Source organism: Peromyscus californicus, unplaced genomic scaffold (genome assembly GCF_007827085.1).
Source record: "Peromyscus californicus insignis strain IS unplaced genomic scaffold, ASM782708v3 Scaffold_19__1_contigs__length_69161282, whole genome shotgun sequence".
In the NCBI taxonomy this organism is placed as follows: Eukaryota; Metazoa; Chordata; class Mammalia; order Rodentia; family Cricetidae; genus Peromyscus; species Peromyscus californicus.
The window spans coordinates 24,589,934-24,610,278 of NW_026294491.1; positions in this window are offsets into that span (position 1 = coordinate 24,589,934).

Sequence of the window (20,345 nt, forward strand, 5' to 3'; positions counted from 1 at the left end):
CCTGAGGGTTGGGGGTGGATTTCCCAGCCCCTCCTACCCCCTGGTATGCTACCCCTGCCATGCAGTATCTCACCTCTGGGTTGTTCTGGAATAAGTGAGCTAAGACTGACAGCTTGTGGGAGCGCTTCTGCAAGGCTCCACATCGTGGTTTTGTTTAGGGGTCCTCCTCTGCTCTCCCCTGGCCCCCTGGCTGGGTTGTGCCTCGAAGCAGTGAGATGTTATAGTGGTTCCCACCTATCTGGTGGCAGAGGATGACAAAGATCCCCCTTAACCATGCTTCTAGACCATCATCTTTGAAAGGAGTCTTGTCAGTCTGTCTTGGCAGCCATGAAGGTGGGCCAGTATGCATCTGTGGCCCTGGATCCCAGAGGAGCCATGGGCATGTGGGGCCCAGGTTCTGTCTTCCAAAGTTTACTGGGCATCAGTGTGTATCTGTGTGTGTGTGTGTGTGTGTGTGTGTGTGTGTGTGTGTGTGTGTGTGTGTGTGTGTGTGTCTCGGGGGGTGGGGGTGGGGAGAGGGGAATTTTCCAGGAAGCCACTCCAGACATGTGGCCTCCAAGGCTCTGGGTCTGTTCTACTTGGTGACCACAGACAGAAGATGTTCTTTCTGCATCCGAGTTTCTTCTTGGGAAAACTTCAAGGGAAAAAACAAAAACCAAAACAACTTTTTAAACCAAATTTTATTTTGTAGCCCAAGCTTGCCTCCAACTCACAATCCTCCTGCCTCAGCCTCTTGAATGCTAAGACTGCAGGTGTGTCCCACCACGCCAGGGTGGGGGGAAAATTCTTGTCTCCCTCTTCCTCCATTCTCCCACTTCAAAGGGGAGGAGAGGGGGGGAGAGGGCAGGTCTCCCTGACCACTAACACCAGCATCAGGGATGCCACGGGACAAATGGGGAACCCAGAGTCCCCAACACCAATTACACACCATGCATGAACTTCAGATCCATATGGCCACACAGACACACACAGGCGTTTGTATATGCGTCCGTACTGACTGGCTTCTGCTTATACCCTTTTATTCCCACCAATCCAGTCAGGCTTTCTTTTTTTTTTTTTTTTTTTTTCGAGACAAGGTTTCTCTGTGTAGCTTTGCGCCTTTCCTGGGACTCACTTGGTAGACCAGGCTGGCCCCGAACTCACAGAGATCCGTCTGCCTCTGCCTCCCGAGTGCTGGGATTAAAGGCGTGCGCCACCACCGGCCAGTCAGGCTTTCTAATCCTTGAGATCTCAGAGGCCCGGGTGTCATGCGCCGCGTGCTAGGTCACCATCAGGAGGGCCTGTGTTGATGTTACAGTTGGTTGCACTAGGTGGCTGAGGTCACGACAACTTGGAGACAAGAAGTTGTCATCCTGGGGGCTGGAGAGATGGCTCAGTGGTTAAGAGCACTGGCTGCCTTTGCGGAGGACATGAGTTCGGTGCTGAGCATCCACATGGCAGCTCATAACTACCTGTAATATTCCAGGAAGTCCAACACCCACTTCTGGCCACCCCAGGTACTGCATGCACATGGTACACATACACCGAAGCAGACACACATTCATAAAATAAAATTAATTCTTTTCAAAGTTGTGGTCCTATGGCTCTCGTAATCAGCACATTTGTAAAATCCTAAGCTATTTTTATTATTGTTTTGGTTGTTGAGACAGAGTCTCGTGTGGTCCAGGTGGTCTCATCAAACTTCTGATCTCCCTGCCTCTATCTCCTCACTGCTGGGGTTACAGGTGTGTACCACCACGTTCAGCTCCAAGTTCACTTGGTTTGTTTGTTTTTGTTTGTTTATTATGGGGTCTCACTGGGTTCAAACCCACAGAGATCCACTCACCTCTGCTTCCTGAGTGCTGGGATTAAAAGTGTGCACCAGCACGCCCAGCCTCCAAGTTCACATTTTGAGGACATTGCCAGGATCATGTCTCCACGCACCCTGCCTGACAGAAGTCCACCCTCCCCCACCCCACCCCCCATCCTCAGAGCTAAGGTGTGGAAGGGGTGGAGGGAAGCTGCGTGTCCAGGGCACCACAGCTGGTTGTGGGCGGGGAGGGGGGCCGGGGGGGGGGGATGATGCCTCTGGTACCTCTCCCAGTTTACTCTGCCACTCTGTTGCTCTTCCTGAGAAGGCAGAGACCAAGCTGGGGACAAGCAAGGGCCTGAGACTTGAGAGGAGGAGATGGCTGGAAGCGGCAGAACCTTCCGAGTGAGCAGCCCGGCTCTAGCTGGAGTGACCGTGCACTCAACTGTCCTTGGGGACAGGCCAGCGGAACAGCTGTGGCATTAGAGCTGGGCTGAACCCCTGCCCTGGACCTCAGGCAGGCTGGCATGCGTTGGGCTTCCTCCATGGCAGCCAATCTTAGTAGGACAGCTGATGCCAGGCCTTCAGGGTGAGAGGGCTGGTCAGGAGGCCAGCCGACGGCCCCTCGGCTCCCTCCGCAGTGATCCCACAACATCTTCGATGCCCACACCCGTCTCCAGGCACACCCTGGGGCAGAGACCGGTGAGCGCCTTTGCTCTTCGAAGAACAACTTGATTTGGGGTGGTTACTGGAGACAGAGGGGCCGTCCCTGATGCAAACAAGGACCCGTCTCTACCAGGACTGTCTAAGATCTCCGGGAGCGAAGATCCAACCCCAACAAAACTACCGTGGCCCCCCCTCGGGGGGCCCCTGTTAGTGAGGATGGGACTAAGTCTGGGGCCAAGTGCAGGCAGGCAGCTGGGACGTGGGAAGTACTGGCGAGCCCATCTTCCCACTAACTCAGGAGGACTCGGCAGCAATCACAGCTAGCTCCTAGACCACTCACCATCTGCCAGCCACCCCATGTGATGTGGTGATCCTCAGAGACCCGTGTGATGGTGACGGCCTATTAGCTCCACTTCATGGAGGAAGTAAACAAGGCCCAGAGAAGTCAAGAGCCCTGCCTGACATCACACAGCCCCGGGTCCAGTTGATTCTGTGTGCTTCTACTTGGGTCCTGGGGATTAAACTCAGAGGCAGGCTGCGCCATCTCCCCAGCCCCAGCATTTGGGGCATGCACTTTAGGTCCTTTGTGTCCCCTGCCCCCACCTTAGATCATAGCACCTAAAGCCAGTGTGACTCTGGGGGTCATAGTGACACTCTTCCTATGAAAATCGCCCTCTGCTGCCTCTAGAGCATCTCACTCTCCCCCAAACAGCTGAGTCTGTGCAATGTGAGACGGGTGGGCACTTGCCAGAGGTTTACAGAAAGATCCAGAGGCCACTCTGGGTTGACTTGTGTTGGCCCCGATCGCCATAGCTCCGAATAGCTACTGTCCTGTCCCAGGTTGACACCCTCATAGTCCAAGGAGATTAATGGGTGGGTGGGAGCTTCAGAGCCTGGGACTGGCTTGTCATTCAAGGAGGGGGCAGGAGATGCCAGCCTGTGACTCAGTAACGCCCAGCACTGAAGGCCAGGAAGCATGGCTACTCTCAACCAAAGGAACAATGTGTCCTGATGTTAGGGCTGGGTGGGACCCGCCTGCATTGCTGTGTGGGGTGACTCTATGTAGCAGTGAGGACAAAGAAGCTCCTGAAGAGTCTGTGTGTGTCACGAGAGGTGTGTGTCGCACTGCAGGGCAGTAGCTTGCTGAGTAGACAGGGCGTGGCTTTCTAGTGTACACTCCCTTTCTTAGAAATGACCTGCCACTCTGCTCCCCCAATCCATCTTGACCCCCACCCCTGAGAACCCACCTACACTGTAGAAGCCGCATTTCTTAAATAAAGAAATAAGAAATTAAACTGCCTGGGTTTCAAGCCTGATTCTTCCGTTCTTGGCCAAGAGGCCTGGCGCAAGAGAACTTCCCTATGGGCAAAATGGAGGTCCTTACTTCTGGGGGAAAGGGAACAGACAGCAGGCTATTAAATGCCACCTGCTCTTCCTGCTCTGGTCCATTAAATAATGGGGTCAGATAGGGAGTGGGAGGAGGAGAGAAAAAAACCCATTTCCCAAAAATACAGACCTCAGCCTTGAACCTGAGCAGCTGGCTGGAGCTGGCGGCCTCTCTCCCAGATTGTTTATGTAGATTTCCTTGTAAACACAAAGGATGAAAAACAAATCCCAAAATATTTAAAAATAAATGAATGAGGGGAGAAGCAGTTGTGGGTGGTGTGGATGTGGTCTGGTGCAGAAGGACAGCTCTAGGCCTTACCGCAGGGATTAAAAGCTTAAGGGAGGGGCTGGGGCATGACCCCCAGGCCCTTTCCAGTCCCCTCTTCCTTCTTGTTACAGTTCTCTGTTGTTCCAGGGCTGAATCTACATTCCTGTAACAGGCATCTGTCATGAAGAAAGCCAAGGCGCTGTGCAGGAATTGACCCAACACAACACTGCTTCTCTTTCTTTACCCTTGCCCACTACAGACATCACTAATCAATCACAGCATTTTCCTTCTCTGGGCTCGGCTTCTTAACATCCTAAAGCTCTTGGCTTTCTGTACATCTTTCCTGCTTGGAGAGTGGTACCAGTTGCTAAGAAGAATAGAATAGTGGTACCATGTAGAGAGATGCCCTTGAACTCAGTGTGTCGGGAATGGGGCCGGCTCTGCCTTTTGGCTGCTGGGAAGCACTCTCTGAAAACATCTTGAACTTTCTGTTTTGGGATTGTTTGGGTCAGAACGGGCCCTGAAGTTGGTTAGGGGGGAGGGAGAGGGGGAGGTGAGGGCATAGGTATCTGTGCAAAGAAGAAAGGGTCTGCTCCCCTCCTCCCCAGGGCCAGGTGGTGTGCCTCAAGGAGAATGGTGAGCCATCTTTATAGCCTTTCTGGATGCAGACCCCCAGACCTGGGAAAGACTCTCCATAAGTGGGTCCAGTGTATAATCCTGGCATCCCCATCCTGAAGGTGGAGAACATGATGACAAGCTTCTCCCCAAGCCCGGGCTACCTGAGGCTTTGGCTTTCAGCATCGTGTTCAGAAAGTAAAACCAAAGGCCACACATGAAACAGGCATGGCAATCCCAACACTCAGGAAGTGGCAGCAGAAGATCAGAAGTTCAAGGTCACCCTGGGCTACATAGCAAGTTTGAGGTCAGCTTGGCTATCTCAAATAAGTAAATAAATAGTCCTTGGGTCAGTTAGAATGGGGGAGGAGAGGATGGGGTGTTGGGGAATGAATATGAACAAGGCATCATGGTATCTGAAAACTGAAGGAAATTCAATAAGAAATAAGAAGGAAGACATGGCTGCTCCTGTGGTGGAGGAGAGGTTTACTGTAGATATGAGGGAGAGCCTAGAAAGGGGCAGAGACAATCTGGGAGAGTCCAGAGAGGATATGATCCTGAGCCAGGCCATGTGAGGAGATGGGGGAGGGGAGAGCCAGGAGACCAAGAGACTAAAAGGCCAAAAGGGGAAAAGGAACAGTGTGGCCAAAATGGCTGGATTATACAAGGAAGAGCAGCTGGGGGGAGGGCGGCCCGGCCCCTGGGTTGGAGAGTTCAGAGTGGGGGGCAGGGTATGCCAGCAAGGAGGACTCTGTAACAGGTAGGGACTGAGGGATGCTGGCAGAACCTGGCAGTTGGGTCTTCTGGATATGTTAAATAGACACCTCAGCCATTTGATTCCGGTTTGAGACCTGACCAAAAATGACGTAATGAAACTCCTCATTCTGTATGCTAAGAAATAAACAAACAAACAAGCTATGAAAGTTAGCATTGAATCTCTGGAGACAAATGTAAAAGGCAACGGAGTACTCTACAATTCAAGGTCTGCTCACTCTGCCGCGGACATTAGCTACTGTTAGTTAGTGGGTGCCTCCTGGGAAGCGCAACCTACAACCAATGTGTGCAGAAGAAGTTGCACTTCTTGACATGGTCTCTCCCTCCCTCCTGCCCTCCCTCCCTCCTGCCCTCCCTCCCTTTCTCTTTCTGTCTTTTGTCCTATTTTATCTTATTTTATATTTTATTTTATTTTACTTTGAGACAGGGTTTCACTCCGAAACTCAGCTAGCCTGGAACTTACTGTGTACCCCAGGCTAATCTTGAACTCAAAGCAATCCTCCTGCCTTAGTCTCCCAAGTGCTAGGAATAAAAGGCATGAACCACCATGTCCTCACACCCCCCTTCCCCCAAAAAAAGAATGAGGACAGAGACTCTGAGCCACTGCACGTGGTAGATTTAAGGTCACACTCACTGTGTCAGTGGAGAAAGTGTGGAGCTCAACAAGATCACGGAGGGTGGGTAGCCAGGGGAGAAGACTCACCAAGTCCTTGGACAAACGCCACTGCTTCCTGCTAGGACACAATGTATCCACTTATCTTTGCTCTTTCCTATCTCCTGCATAGTTCCTGAGCATCCACCTGGTGTCCCATGTCATGCCAGGCACTACAAGAGCATTAGGGAAGACTTGACCCGTGCCCTTGAGGAGGGCACACTTTTGAACAGGGCTAAGCCCTCCGTGGCGCCTGGGTTTTCCCTCTCTACTCCTGTACCCACTGCAGACATCACCAATCCATCACCAATCACACTTTTAACACTGAGCCTAGCCAGAAGTTCAGGATCTCTCCGAATCCATGCACTCCAGTGTTTCCAGGCAACGGCTACTGGCAGGGACCATCCCTGTTCCTCACAGGGGTGAAAGATGCAGATCCAATAACATGTTGAAGTGGAGCATCTTTTTCCTAAGATGCCTCTTCCTAAGCAGAGCTGCGGATAGGGGGTCAAACCGCGAAGCCAGAAGAAAGTTATGTGCAGGAACTGGGCCTGTCCCTCTGGGTAGGACACACAGCTTGGCACAGGTTGCCTGGTCCGTGAGCCGTGTGAGCACTTGCTGGCTAAGTGAACAAACATTCTCAGTCCCTGTCTGCTACATCAGCTGGGGCAGGAGGCCAGGAGGCAGTCAGTGCGGGCCTGCGACCCTGGGAGGCTGTGCTCAGACAGACAGCAAGCATTTCAGATGGGGGTGGGGGTGCTGGTGGGCCACTGTCACCCGCATCCCCCCACCCTTGTCCAAGCGGCTTCCTTCCTCAGCCAGAGCCTCCTGGGGTCAAGTTCATTAGTACAGGCGGGCGGGGCCTGTCTGATGCAGGTGGGCGGGGCTGGCCTGATACCCTTCTTTCTTCCACTCAGTGGCTACTTGGCTACATCGCTGGAGAGGCTCAGGCGACTGAAGGTGGGAAGCCTGGGACATGAGGGACCTGCGGCTGCTCCCGGAATGTGACAACACCTATCGGTGACAAGAGGAAAGAGGCCAGGGAGGCGGACACCCGCCAGCCCTATCTGGTTGTACTCCTAGGACTGAATGTTTCCGCTTCCAAAGCAGACAGGTGAGGATCAGAGAGGTGGCTTCCCCTGAGGGGAAACAGAGTCTGGGCTTGGCGGACTCGCTCTGTGTGTTTATGAATTAGAATCCCACCTGGGAGTCTGGGTGAGCAGAATTGTCATCACCCTCTTCCAGCCTGGAGCTGATGTGAACCACATATGTATGACTCGGTGAAGAAAAGCTGGCCCAGAGAGGTTAAGTGAGTCATTTTGGGTCACACAGCTTTTCAAGACTTTGTCCATCCATTGTTTTCTGTAGAGAAACCTAGAGATGGCACAGGTCTGAAATCCACCGGAGGCTGCCCATGGAGAGCAATAGAGCACGCTAGGTAAATGTCTAGGCCTTGGGACCAGGCTGTCCTATTACCTTGAAAATGCCTTTAGTCACCTGACTTCAGCTTGCGGGAATAGTATGTATGTCCTTCATGAGCCTCTTTCTCGAACGTGTTGAGATTCATTCTATGCTGTGGGGCGTTTACCCACCAACCCCACAGCTCCCCAGAGTTTTCTTGAGTACAAGCAGCAGGAAATATTAGATAGAAGGATTTATATTACGGAGATAAAGCAGATAGAAAATACAGGATAGCCTTGAGAGGGCCTGGAACCTATTCTAATGGGCCCCGACTGTCTCTGCCCCAGGGTATTCATAGAGATGCCAAGGGACGGAGCAAAAGACCTCCTCCCCCAGCACAGCCAAGTGCAGACCATCTCAGACACCTGCACTCAGGCCTGTGGTCCTAATCATCCTCTCTATGCGGACCTGCTGGGTAAAGCCACGAGGAACCTGAAAACAGGCTCCCACACTATGCCATCGAGGCACAGAATGAACACTCCTCGCCACTCCTTACTCCCACATAAAGGTGGACGAACAAAATCCAACGTAGTTATAGAAGAGGAAACTAACTCAGGCAAGGAAGGTATTGAAGGATGAGTAAGAGTTTGCTGAGGAGACACAGTGCACTCACTGCAAAAACATCTGAGGGGACGGCCGTGGAGTGGTGACTTCCTGCAGGCATGTGTGCACATGTGCGCATGCCTGAGACCTCTGACGGGTGCTGCTCTCTCTAGAGCAGTGGTTCTCAATCTTCCTAACACTGCGACCCTGTAATACAGTTCCTCATGTCGTGGTGTATCCTAAAATTATTTTCATTGCTACTTCGTAACTGTAATTTTACGACTGTTACCAATTATATATATAAATAGCTGATATGTGACCCCTGTGAAAAGGTCCTTCGACTCCCAATGGGTCGTGACCCATAGGTTGAGAACCACTGCTCCAGGGCCAAGACTCAGGCCGGTAGCTGCAGCATCTTGGAGGCAACAGAAATAGGAGCAACCAGAGAAAGACTAAGAACTAGGCTGTGTTCTTAGTGAGGGGGTCTCAGTCCAACCTAGAAAACTCACACTGCTCAAGAGAATTGGGTTAGGGGGACAATGGGAGTGGCAGGCAACTGATCACCCCAGGAGTAAGGTCACTTGTATAGTGAGGCCTGCACCCTCCCTTTCCAGAGCCGAGGCCTTTGAATTCAGAGAGGTCAGTCAGTCTACCCAAGGGCACACAGCAGATCTGAGTCAGAGCAGGGAGAAACATAGGCAGACTTCCAGAGCTGTGAGTGTCAAAACCATTGTTCTCCTCTCACACAAGAGGACCAGGGACAGGCTGGGGAGGGAAAGCTATTTAGGTAGGGCTGGGTGACAGCAAAGCCTGGGCACCCATGTCCCTGGACAAAGAGAAGGAGTCAGCAGGATCTGTGCCGCGGGGCCAGACTTACAAATGGCACACACAGAAGAAGTAGCTGAAAACATACATGCTAGAGAAAAAGATACTCCCCGTTACAGACACGGGCTGTTGACACAGTGGTAGGACTGGGGGTGTTGTGTGGTAGGTAGCGGAGTGCTTGCCTAGCATACAGAAGTTCCTCAGTTCCATCCCTAGCACCGTAAACAAACAAACAAATAAATGAATGAATGAATGTGCATTAGTAGGAAAAAAGACAAATGGCCCAGTGGAAACACGGGCAGGGGCCTTCATTAGCCAGTTGCCAAGAAAGGGAATCACACCCAACCAGCACACCCTCGGGAGCAATTAGAGAAGTTTAAACACAACGCAATTCATCAACTTAGCCAGCCCTCAGCTCTTAAATGGTCAAAGAAAAGGGTGTGGTACTGGGGATGCACCCTCCTGAGTGGAAATTGCCATTGGCACAGCCATGTGCTGGTGCTAACCCCCCAAATACACACAGCCTACTCTCTGCATGCTCTGGGTACCTGCCCTCGAGAAACACGCGCATCTGGAGCAGCCAGCTGGGCAGCTGGTAAAGGCACCTGCGAGTACGCCTGCCCAAGTTCAGTCCCAGAACCCACAAAAAAGTGGAAGGAGAAAACTGACTCCGCAGAGCTGTCCTCTGACCTCCACGTGCTCTGTGACATGTGAACCTAATACGCACACATTGTATTCGGGTTCTCTAGATTTATCAGAGTGGCCCACGGGCTGTGGTCCAGCTAGTCCAACAGTGGCTGTCTACCAACAGAAAGTCCAAAAATCCAGTAGTTGTTCAGTCCATGAGGCTGGATGTCTCCTCTGGTCTCCAGTCTATGCCAGCGTCCCAAAGAAGTGGGTTCTAATGCCAGTGAAGGAATGGACTTGCCAGTGAGAGCAAGCAGGCAGAGAGCCAAAGCGTCCTCCATCCATGTCCTTTACGTAAGCTGCCACCAGAAGGTGTGGCCCAGATTAGAAGGGGATCTTTCCACCTCAGAAAGTCAGGATTAAAGGTGAATCTTCCCTCTTCAAATGATTTAATTAAGAAAAATCCCGGGCTGGAGAGATGGCTCAGGGGTTAAGAGCGCTGACTCTTCTTCCAGAGGACTTGAGTTCAATTCCCGGCACCCACATGGTAGCTCACACCTGTCTATAACTCCAGTTTCAGGGGATCCCCACACCCACAGCAAAAACACAAATGCACATTAAAATAAAATAAAATATATTTTAAAAAAAGAAAAATCCCTCCTAGGTGTACATAGCTTCTTGGGTTTGAGTTAATTCCAGATGTAGTCAAGTTGACAACCAAGAATAGCCACATGCCCCCCAGAAAGAAAGCGAAGACCCACACTGGGATGCTTTTTTGGGGGGGGTTGTTTTTTGTTTTGTTTTGTTTTGTTTTGTGGAATCTGGAAACTCTAGACCTGACGATGAAGCTGGTGAAATTGAATAAGTCATAGAAGAAGCCAGAAACCCCTCAGATAGGTGCTCATGACGTCTCTACCCCCATAGAGCTTTCTAAAGAACAGAGGTGGTTTGGAGCTGGCAAGATGGCTTTAATGGAAAAGAACGTTTGCTGTGCAAGCCTGATGCCTTGAGTTACGCCCCTGAGATCCTCAGGAGAAAGAGCATCAGCTCCTGAAGGTGGCCCTCTGAGCTCCACACACACGAGCTGTGGCAAGTGTGTGCCCCATCACACACACATGCAAGAGGTGGATGAACTTCGAGCTTCCAGCTTCCTCCCGGCTTTCAGTGGACAACCCCAGGCTCCCCTGAGTCCTTGATGTGGGAAATCTGGCTACATTCAAACTTCCAGGAAGCTGGGTGTGGTGGCAAAGGCCCTTACTCCCATCTGCTTGAGAGGCTGAGGCAAGAGGGGTGAAAGTTCAGGGCTAGCCTGGGTAACTTAAGGAGCTTCTGTGTCAAGATAAAGTTAAAAGAGATAAGGGGTGGTGGGGTGGCTCAGTGGTAGAGCACCTACCTAGAATGCCCAAGGCTCTATGTTCAGTCCCTAGAATTGCAAAAGTAAATCATAAATAAATTATAAATACACAAATAAGAAAATAAAGTGCCTTGAATCCTCAAGGCCTCCCAGGCCATTTTTCTCTCTGGAGGTAAGCTCGGGGATTTCACGGCTGTCTGTTAGAGTTTCAGAAAGCAACTGGCAGTAGTCCTCAGTGCCAAAGGGTCTGGAGAATGGATGAGGTGGGGGGAGGTTACAACAGATGTGAGCCGGGAGGGAAGTCAGCTTTCATAGTTTGTGCATATTGAATTCAAATTCCTCATCGACTTGGCTTGTTCTATTAGAGACGGAGGCTTCTGGAGGGAAACTTGCCATTCCAAGATGTCATGAAATGACCTTTTTTTTTCTCCCCCCCAGAGCTAAGTTGTATATTTAAAGGGAAGATATTTTCCAGTGTCTTAATGGCAATAGTCAAAATAAGTCTGCAGGCGTAAACAGCTAGTACAAGTAGGTTCCCAACTTTGGCCCGCGGTTTCAAAACACCCAGCGACTGCCCTGCTTAATGGAGCAGATCACGGAGGCCATAAACCGCTTTCCTCAACAACTGCCTACGAGAGCAGATGTGGCTGCCTGCCTCAGTGGCATGAGTGACATTTGGGGGTATACTGGTAGCTCTGTGGCAAGAGGAGGTACCTGACCTCGCTAAGAATACTCAGACGTGGAGGCTTTAAGACTTTAAGAGGCAGGCTGTGTTCCCCAAGGGGCCAGTGAAGACCCAGGTAGGGGAGGTACATGCCGAAAATGAGCATTCATGGAAGCTGCTTCTGCTACGAGGAACCAGACAGAAGGATCCCACGGAATATTCTAGAAGGTGCCTCTCTAGATGGTTTTATTTAGGACCAGAATCCAGGAGAAGAATAAAATTCAAACTGTTCTATTCTTTGTATTTCTATTTTGGCAGTGCTGGGGTGTGTGTGTGTGTGTGTGTGTGTGTGTGTGTGTGTGTGTGTGTGTGTGGGTGGGTGTGTCTATAAACAAGATCTGTGGTTGGTATGTAAAATGAATTTTAAAAAAATTTCTTAAATAAAAAAAAGAAGAAGACTGGATCAGGAAGCTGGGGTTGTTGGAAAAGAATCTCCTGGCACCTAACAGACTCAGCTCAGAGGACATCTCTCCAGGACTCACGGTGGAAGGGGCGGGGGGGGGGGGGGCGGCGGCAGGGGGGGCAGGGGCGGGGTGGAGACCTGCCCGATGTCAGAAGGTACAGAACAAAGATGGAAGCTCTGGCTGTGGTTTCTGCGACTTCAAAGCTTGGCCCACTGCTTGTCTCTGTTTCTCTTGCACCCCACCCTACCTAGCTCTGTCACCCTCAATTTCCCTCACCTTCTCTCCTTCCAGCAGGCAGAGGCGGGAGTGTATCCGGACCTGGCTGTCCCCTTGGCTCTGGTTTCTGTGCTTTGGTGGGTGCCTTGTCCTGAGGTAGTGGGGTATTGTAGAGATGGAAATGTGTTTTTCCACGCTTTGGAATATTGGCTTCCTATGCAGGCTGCAAAGATTTCCCCCCAAAATGATGTACTCTGGGGAGCTCTGGGGTCTCCACTTAATCCAAGAGTGGGGCTCCGGAGAGACATTGGGAGAGATGGATAGACCTGCTTTCCCAGAAAGCCAGGGTGTGGGATCAAGTGACACCCCAAAAGAACAGAAAGAAGAAGTTCTGGGTTGGGGCAGCTAAACACAGAAGTAACTAATAAACGAAGTCAATTTTGAGGATTTCTTAGGGAGACTACGGCAGAGCTGGAAGCTTCTAGAGAAAGGAGTGAATCTGAGACTCTGGGGATGGAGGAAATGGCAAGACTGGTCCAGAGATGGAGAGAGAGGAAGATGACTCCAGGAGGAAGTTGTGAGGGGGGATGTGAGGGGAGATGGACACCCAGGTTTTAGGAGACCCACAGCACCTGGGAAGTGGCCCAGAGGAGCCTGGATTTAAATTTTAATGTTCTTTTTCTTTTTTTTTTGGTGGGGGGTAGGTGGGCAGGATCTCATGTAGCCCAGGCTGGGCTCTACTTAGTGGTAGCTGAGGATAACTTTAAACAACTGGCCCTCCTGCCTCTCCAGCCCCCTCCCAGTGCTGGGGTTACAGATGTGCACCACACCTGGCTCTGAAGGGTCACATGTAAAGGGAGGTTGGATGCCTGTCTGGAGCCAGAGCCTCAGTAGACTGCCTGTGCCCCGTGGATGCTGCGAATCCTTTGTCATGGGTGCTGGTATCCGCTTCTGATGTTTGCTGTACGCTTTATGCTTCCTGCTCTCTGGATGCTCTAGGTTGGTGGGAACCCCCCACAGCACGGAGAGGGGCACCCTCTATGAAACTACCAAGGCAGGGCTCTTACTTAGCCTACCTGTGGACCTCTCCTGGGCTCAAATGAGTTAGCCTGGGCTCTCCTGAATGGAAGTCTTGGTCTCCAGCCACTGTGCCACTGAGAGATGTGAGCCTATACATGGTGGGGTCTCGTGGGGCCATCAGGTCCTGGGAGGCATGCCCTTGAAGGGGACGGGGGGGACTCTAGCTCTCTTTTTCCCAACATAGGATGAGTGGTTTTGCTCCGCCACACGCATCTTCCATGGTATGGTGCCTTAGCATAAGCCTAAAAGCAAAGGGCCAGTGGCTCTTGGCCTGCAACCTCCAAAACTGGAAGCCAAGGGAAGTGTTTCTCATTTTAAGTTGATCATCTCGGGGCGTGTGCTATCGCGACAGAATTAACTGACCTCACCCACCAACCTATCTACAAGCTGTCTTCCTATTCTCTCGTTAGTCTACTCATCTATTCTCCTACATGCATCATCCATCTACCTGCCTGTATCATTTAACTATCCACCTATTTCTGTCTACCCATCCATCCCTCTATCCATGTATCTAGCGTCTATCTACCCATCATCTATCTATCCATGGAGCTGTCTATGCGTTATCCATCCATCATCTGTCTACTCACCTCTCTTCCCATGGTCTACCCACCCATGTGTCATCTCTCTGCAGTCTCCTTACCCAGCCATCCGTTCGTCTGTCTTACAAAGCAGTCATGGGGAGGATGAAAGGCTTCCCTAAACCAAAGAACATAAAGTGAACCTGCAGTGTTCATTCTCTGTGGAACTGGTTGTCCTTCTTTCTAGGATTTTCAACTGTTTTTTTTTTTTTTTGAGACAGAGTTTGTGTAGCCCAGGCTGATCCCGAACTCCGTATGTAGCCAAGGAGGATCTTGAACGCTTGACCCTTCCATCTCTACCTCCCCAAGTGCTAGAATTACAGACATGGGCAACCAGACCCGGTTCATGGAGTTCTGTGGATGCAGCCCAGGCCTTCACGCATGTTAGGCAAGCACTCTGCTGATGGAGCCATAGTCCCAACCCTTGGATTTTCACCCTGTGTGGGCAGACTGATGGAATCACTCTCTACACACAGTGCTTCTAGTTGAATCAATCTTTCCAAGGGCAGTACCGTTTTTTCAGAGTGACTTGTTTCTTTCTCTGCTTTTATTTAATGGTGGGTCTCCAGGGGTTTGAAGGCTCTCTGGGGGAACCAGGACTGGGATGGATGGAATTGAGCCAGGGGATGAGCAGAGGAAACATGGGCCGACGAGTGGAGAAGGCATGCCTAGGGCTTGCTGTATGCCTCAGGTTCTGCCTCCGCTTTCTAGTCTCTGGACCTACCAACAGAATGGGGGAGTGAGGGTGGGTGGGAGTTATCCTGTTGATTTCAGGGGGCTCTCAGCTTGGGCTTCTGTGGTAATAGTCCTGGCTTGTAGAGAGCTTGTTGTCGAACAACCATTTAACACAGGCTTGTGAGTGGGCACGATTGCCACCTGTTTTGAATCTCGGGTCCAGGGAGTTGGGTGACTTCAAAGGTCACACTCAGCAGCGTGTGACTCAGGTCTGTAATGATGGGACAGTACTCACAGTCACCTTACCATCTGCTGCTGACTGTCAGGGCTGGTGTCCCTGAGAGGATATTCTCTGAGGTGTGGAGAACAAGTTGCACATGGACTCCTGAGGGCCTCGGCCCAGGACCCCCTGCCCTGTACTATAAAGCAGGACAGACGGAGCCAGGGGCAGTGAGGGAACCAAGGAACTGTGGTGGTTCCCGGAGCAGGGAAGAGGCATGGACAGGGCACAGGCTCATCTGCCCTTCAGGACAAGTCCGTGGCTTTTAGCCCGAACTCCAAGTTTCCTGGGTTTCCTTAGAGGAAGGTGTAGATGAGCTGAGCCCAGCTGCCCAGTCCCTAGAGAGACCCCAACACAATGCTACTGAGCCCAGAGACTCCCAAGTAGAGTGCATTCATCCCGGAGAGTATTCTGTTGATCTAGGGGGCTCCAGTCCAGGACCCAGCTGCCTCTGCCGACAGTCACCTTACTCCAGGATACGGACCCACACAGACCACCAGGGCCTCCCCAGCTTCCTCCACATCTATGAACACGGCTGCCACCCCAGTTATCCACTTCGTCTGGCTGGCCTGGTGCCCGACCGGCTTCCTCCTGGTCTTGGCTGCAGTGATTGGAAAGAGAGGGGGCATGTCGCAGCTCGGGGGCACATCCATGTCAGGACCGGGAAGCCCAGCCTTCGCTTTCTGTCATCTCTCTCCCCCTCCACCACCGCCAGCACCCCCACCCGCCTGCAATTGGACCCAGATGCCCGAAACTATCTGGCTTGAACGGCTGAAGTAAGACCACATGGGCATAGTGAAAACTCGCCAGTTACAGCTTCCTTACCATTGCCCTTAGACACTGGCAGGCAGACAGGGAGCCCTGGAGGCCAAGCGTCTGGGGCTGCATGTGCAGTGAATAGTTCGCATGGAGCAGCCATGAGCGGCACACACATGGCTGATGGCTGCTGGGCTTCGGCCAAGGAGTTTACACTGGCTGCTCGGGGGGCACTTGGTGTGGCTCAGAGACAAGTTCCTCTGCTCCCGCAGCCTTGCTTCCTTCAAGATAAACTTCAGATCCCGGGTCCCAGTCTGGACCCTGATCCTGCCAGCTGTGTGGCTTCAGGCAAGGTGCGTCGCTTCTCTGAGCAAACGTCTCTGCATCTAGAAAGCAGTTGACAATACCTTCTCTTCAGAGTTTGGGTGCAGCTCGAGGTACTCTGGGGAGAGGTGTGGAAAATAATCCAAGCATCTGAGGGATTGAGTGAGCAGACCCGCCATCTCAGATTCACATTTCTACAATCACCCAAAGCCCGGAGAAATTGTGTCGTTCATTTGTCAAAACCAACGTGAGACACCACCACCCCCTACTTCATCATATTGATTTATCCCTGTTGCTGTGACTCTTCCTGTACTTCCCGAAGATTTTTCATCCCCCAGTAGGACTACACGGTGCTGCCCCAGACCCCACCAGAGGATGGTTATTTCCGAGTACATCTCAACAAGCTTTCAGTTCAGAAACACCCAGCTGTACGAGGGCAAGAGAGGGAGCTGGGAATCTGATCCCGGAAGTGAAGGTATTGTTCTAGAAGACAGAGAAAGATGTCTGAGGTTGTGGGAGACTTGAGGCCATTGTCGAAAGTCTCCTCACCTTGCTGTTAGTTGTGACCCAGCTGCTCCTTGGCTGACACGCTCACTTGGTGCTCAATGTCTCCATGAGACTGTGGTGTGTGGAAAGGTCTGACCTGGCCATGGGACTCTGCTCAGGGGAGGTGGATGACTCTTTTCCCAGATGTCTTTGAATGGGTGACTGTCACTTTCTACATCTCCTACCCCCCGCCCCCAGCTGACTGAGACCAGTTTCCTTCCCTCTCTGTGAGGTTCTACCCTTTCAGGTCTGCTCCGTTACTGTCTGTGACTGTTGTGACTCTGGGTCGCCTCATCTGGCAGACGGGCCTCAGCTCTTCAAGGGACTCATTTAGACAAGCCGAACTGACGTGAGGGGGCTCCACAGCAGTTAGGCAGGAGGGTCCTACGGAGATATCAGGCAGCTACTCTGGGGCGCAGCATCCGGTCTGGAAAGGGCTCAGGCTGGTGGCTGGATCCTGTCTTCAGATACCACACACTCACTGCCCTGGCAGCCGAAAAGATCCCAGCTCTCTGCTTCCTGTCTGAGTGAGCCACAAACACATCCTTGTTAGAAAAGAGCAAGCAATAGCAAGATGGCGCAGCTGGTAAGGGCCCCTGCGGCCAGGACTGAGAGCCTCACTTTGTTTGTTTGTTTGTTTGTTTGTTTGTTTTGTTTTGTTTTAAAGCTGGAGGCCATGGTGTAGCCCAAAGACCGGAAAGGACACAGAGTAGGAAAATCACGCAGAAGCTAGCTAGCCTGGAGTATGCAACTCAACAGAAACAACAGACCGTACCTCAGGCAGGGCAGGTGGCTCGAGGGTTAAGGACACTTACCATTAAGCCTAATGGCCGGGGGTTCAGTTCCTGCCTCGGAAAGGTGAAAAGAGAAAACTGACTCCTGAAAGTTGTCCTCTGACCCCTACATGTCCCCATCCCCATTACATAAATAAACATAACCCCCCCCCAAAAAAAGCACAAATGTACAGTGACCAGGGAAGAGTCCACTCCGGATCCCACACTCGGAACTCTTGTCTCTCTTTGGGGTAGCCATGCTTACAGCGGGGCGTGCATCTTAGGGGCCCGTTTTCCTTGCTGTTTTGTTTACACGCGCGTGTCATCGGCTTCGTTTGAGGCAGTCTGTGGACGTACCTCACAAAGTGTTCCGCAGCTGGAGTCTCCCTGCTTGCCATATGTCCTGGAGACCTTCCCACACCAGTTCTCGGAAGCGTGCCCCATTCTTTGTAGCTGCACCTCTAGCCACCCATGCGTCCACGGGGGTTTACAGAACCACGCCCCCAGGGAACATCTGGGCGAGCTGTCATGCCCATCGGTGGCTGCTGCAAACATCTGTGTACTACTAGTAAGTCACAGACTGTGCCTGTGGAGGACCAAGGAGGGGTGTGGCCGTATCAAGGACTATGAGACATGATGGGACAAAGCAGGAAGTGTGGATTTGAATCCTGGTTCCACCAACCCGTGAACCATGTGGGCTCTTTCAACATACGTTCTCTGATTTTTTTTTTTTTTTCAATCCAGGGAAATGGGCATGACAATGATCACTCAGACACAGAGGTATCCCAAGGCTTAAGCCTTTCTTCTGGTGCCTGCAGTGAGTGAGAAGTACCTGGAAACTGACTCTTGAAAACAATTGTTTCAAGCTGGGAATCGTGGTGCATATCTTTAATCCTAGTCCTTAGAAGGCGAGGCAGGCAGAATCCCGAGTTTGAGGCCAGCCTGGCCTACAGAGTGAGTTCTAGGGCAGCCAGAGCTACATAGTGAGACCCTGACCAAAAAAAATAATAATAATTAGTAATAATAATCAGTTGTTTTGTTGTGACATGGAGGCCAGAAGACAACTTTGTGGAATTGGTTCTCTCCTTCCACCTTTATGTGGGTTCTGGGGATCCAGCTGAGGTCAGGCTTGTATGGGAAGTGCTCTAACTGAAGAGCCATAACTCCAGCCCAGAACTCTCTGACCTGGATCATGAATGTGATCATCCAGAATATGGCACTAGGGATGGTGAATGCCTTAGCTTAGACTTGTTTCTAACTAACTTTTCAAACTTAAATTAACCCATTTCTATTCATCTGTGTGCTGCCCTGAGGCTTGTTTACCACAGCTACATACTGTCCATCCTGCTTCCTCTGTGTCTGTCTGTCTGCCGGTTCCCCCGCCCCTCCTCCCACGGCTGGCAGGCTCCCCTTTTCTCTCTGCCCGCCAGCCCCACCTATCCTTCCTCTGCCCAGCTATTGGCCATTCAGCTTTTCATTAGACCAATCAGGTGCCTTAGGCAGGCAAAGTGAAACCGCAACACATCTTTACCTAGTTAAACAAATGCAGCATAAACAAAAACAACCCACCTTTACATAGTGGAACAATTATTCTGCAACACAAAGAAGATTTATTTGCCTCAGAGGGACAAAGAGTAGGGAATAAGAGACAAAGACAGGAGATCGAGGACAAGGGAGAAGGGGAAGGGAACAAGGGAGAGGGAACAGGGATATTTGTCCTGGACGGACAAAGGACTGTCTCTGCATAGAGAGGAGACAGATGTGGCCCATAGGCAAATGGTAGTTTATAAAGGTAAAGGGGGAACCCCATGTTAGGATGAGGTATTTAATTTTAATTGGGCATGTTAATTAGGTGAGCCAAAGGGGGCTTTGGATTGCTGGACTTCAATGCTTTGACAGCTGGACCTTGGTAGCAGGCCTCAGGAGGAGGAAGTGGCCAAATAAGGGCATGGACCTTGGTGGCTGCTGTAGGAATGTGATCTAATGGTTTTTAGCAAAGCAGAGGGGATGAGGGAGAAGGGCAAGGCCTGCCAGAGCCATGTTTGCCCTGCTCGGGCTGGCTAGAGTCCCTTCCCCCTCAGCCCTTCCCACTGCCAGCCGCCAGCCCTGCAGGCCCAGGTACCATGTCACTGGTCCCAGAGCCCAGCGTCCCCCTAGAGGGCGGCTGATGGTGTTGTGAGGCAGGACCTGCATCTCTGGCTTTGCTGCTGGAAGGATGGACAGGTCACACATGGATGAACACCAGTAAACAGAGGTGGGGAGCGGGACAAACAGGGGACTGGCCAACACAGCTTCCCAGACAAACAGCAGATTCGAAGGGACCAGGCAGGAGAGACGGGAGAGGGGTCTGCACAGTGTGGGTGGGGTGGAGGCAAAAACACCAGGCAGAGCCGAGGGATGGAAGCAGGTAGAGACTGCTTAAAGGGAACTTCTTGCACAGGGATTGGAGGGACCCTGGACAGACAGGCCACAGGGACCTCAGACGTGACCCTGCTCTGTCTCTTGACAACTGTTCACCATGGGAAAAATCTCCCTCTTTTTCCTGGGCCTTGATTTGAGTGTCTACCAAAGGGGTATTATGTGGGGGTTGGACTAGAGAGTTCTATGCGGGACACCTCCCAGCCTGAGCCCTTGGGAATGCCTGCCTGATCCTTAAACCTCTGCTGGCTTCTCATCCTGAGCCTGAGGCCCCACAGTCACCATCTAAATCTCTCTAAAGTGCTGGCACTTAACAGTTTATAAACTGCCTTTCCTGTCAGCTTCCTTGTCCATCTCTGCCTTAGAGTCTTGGGGCCTGCTGGGGCTGAGATTTGAATCACACCCACTCTATGACCAGGGTCCTGAGGCTGAAGGCCATGTGATCTCCCAGAGGCTGGATTGAGTGGCGGTGGCACTGATCCTGAAACCCATACTATTGTTGTCCGAGTTAGACTGGGTAACTTAGGGTCTGCACACTCACCAGACAGCAACTGTCAGGCCTTGCCCGCAGCCTCCAGGTCAGGCCTTCTGCCCACATAGCCTCCTTCCAC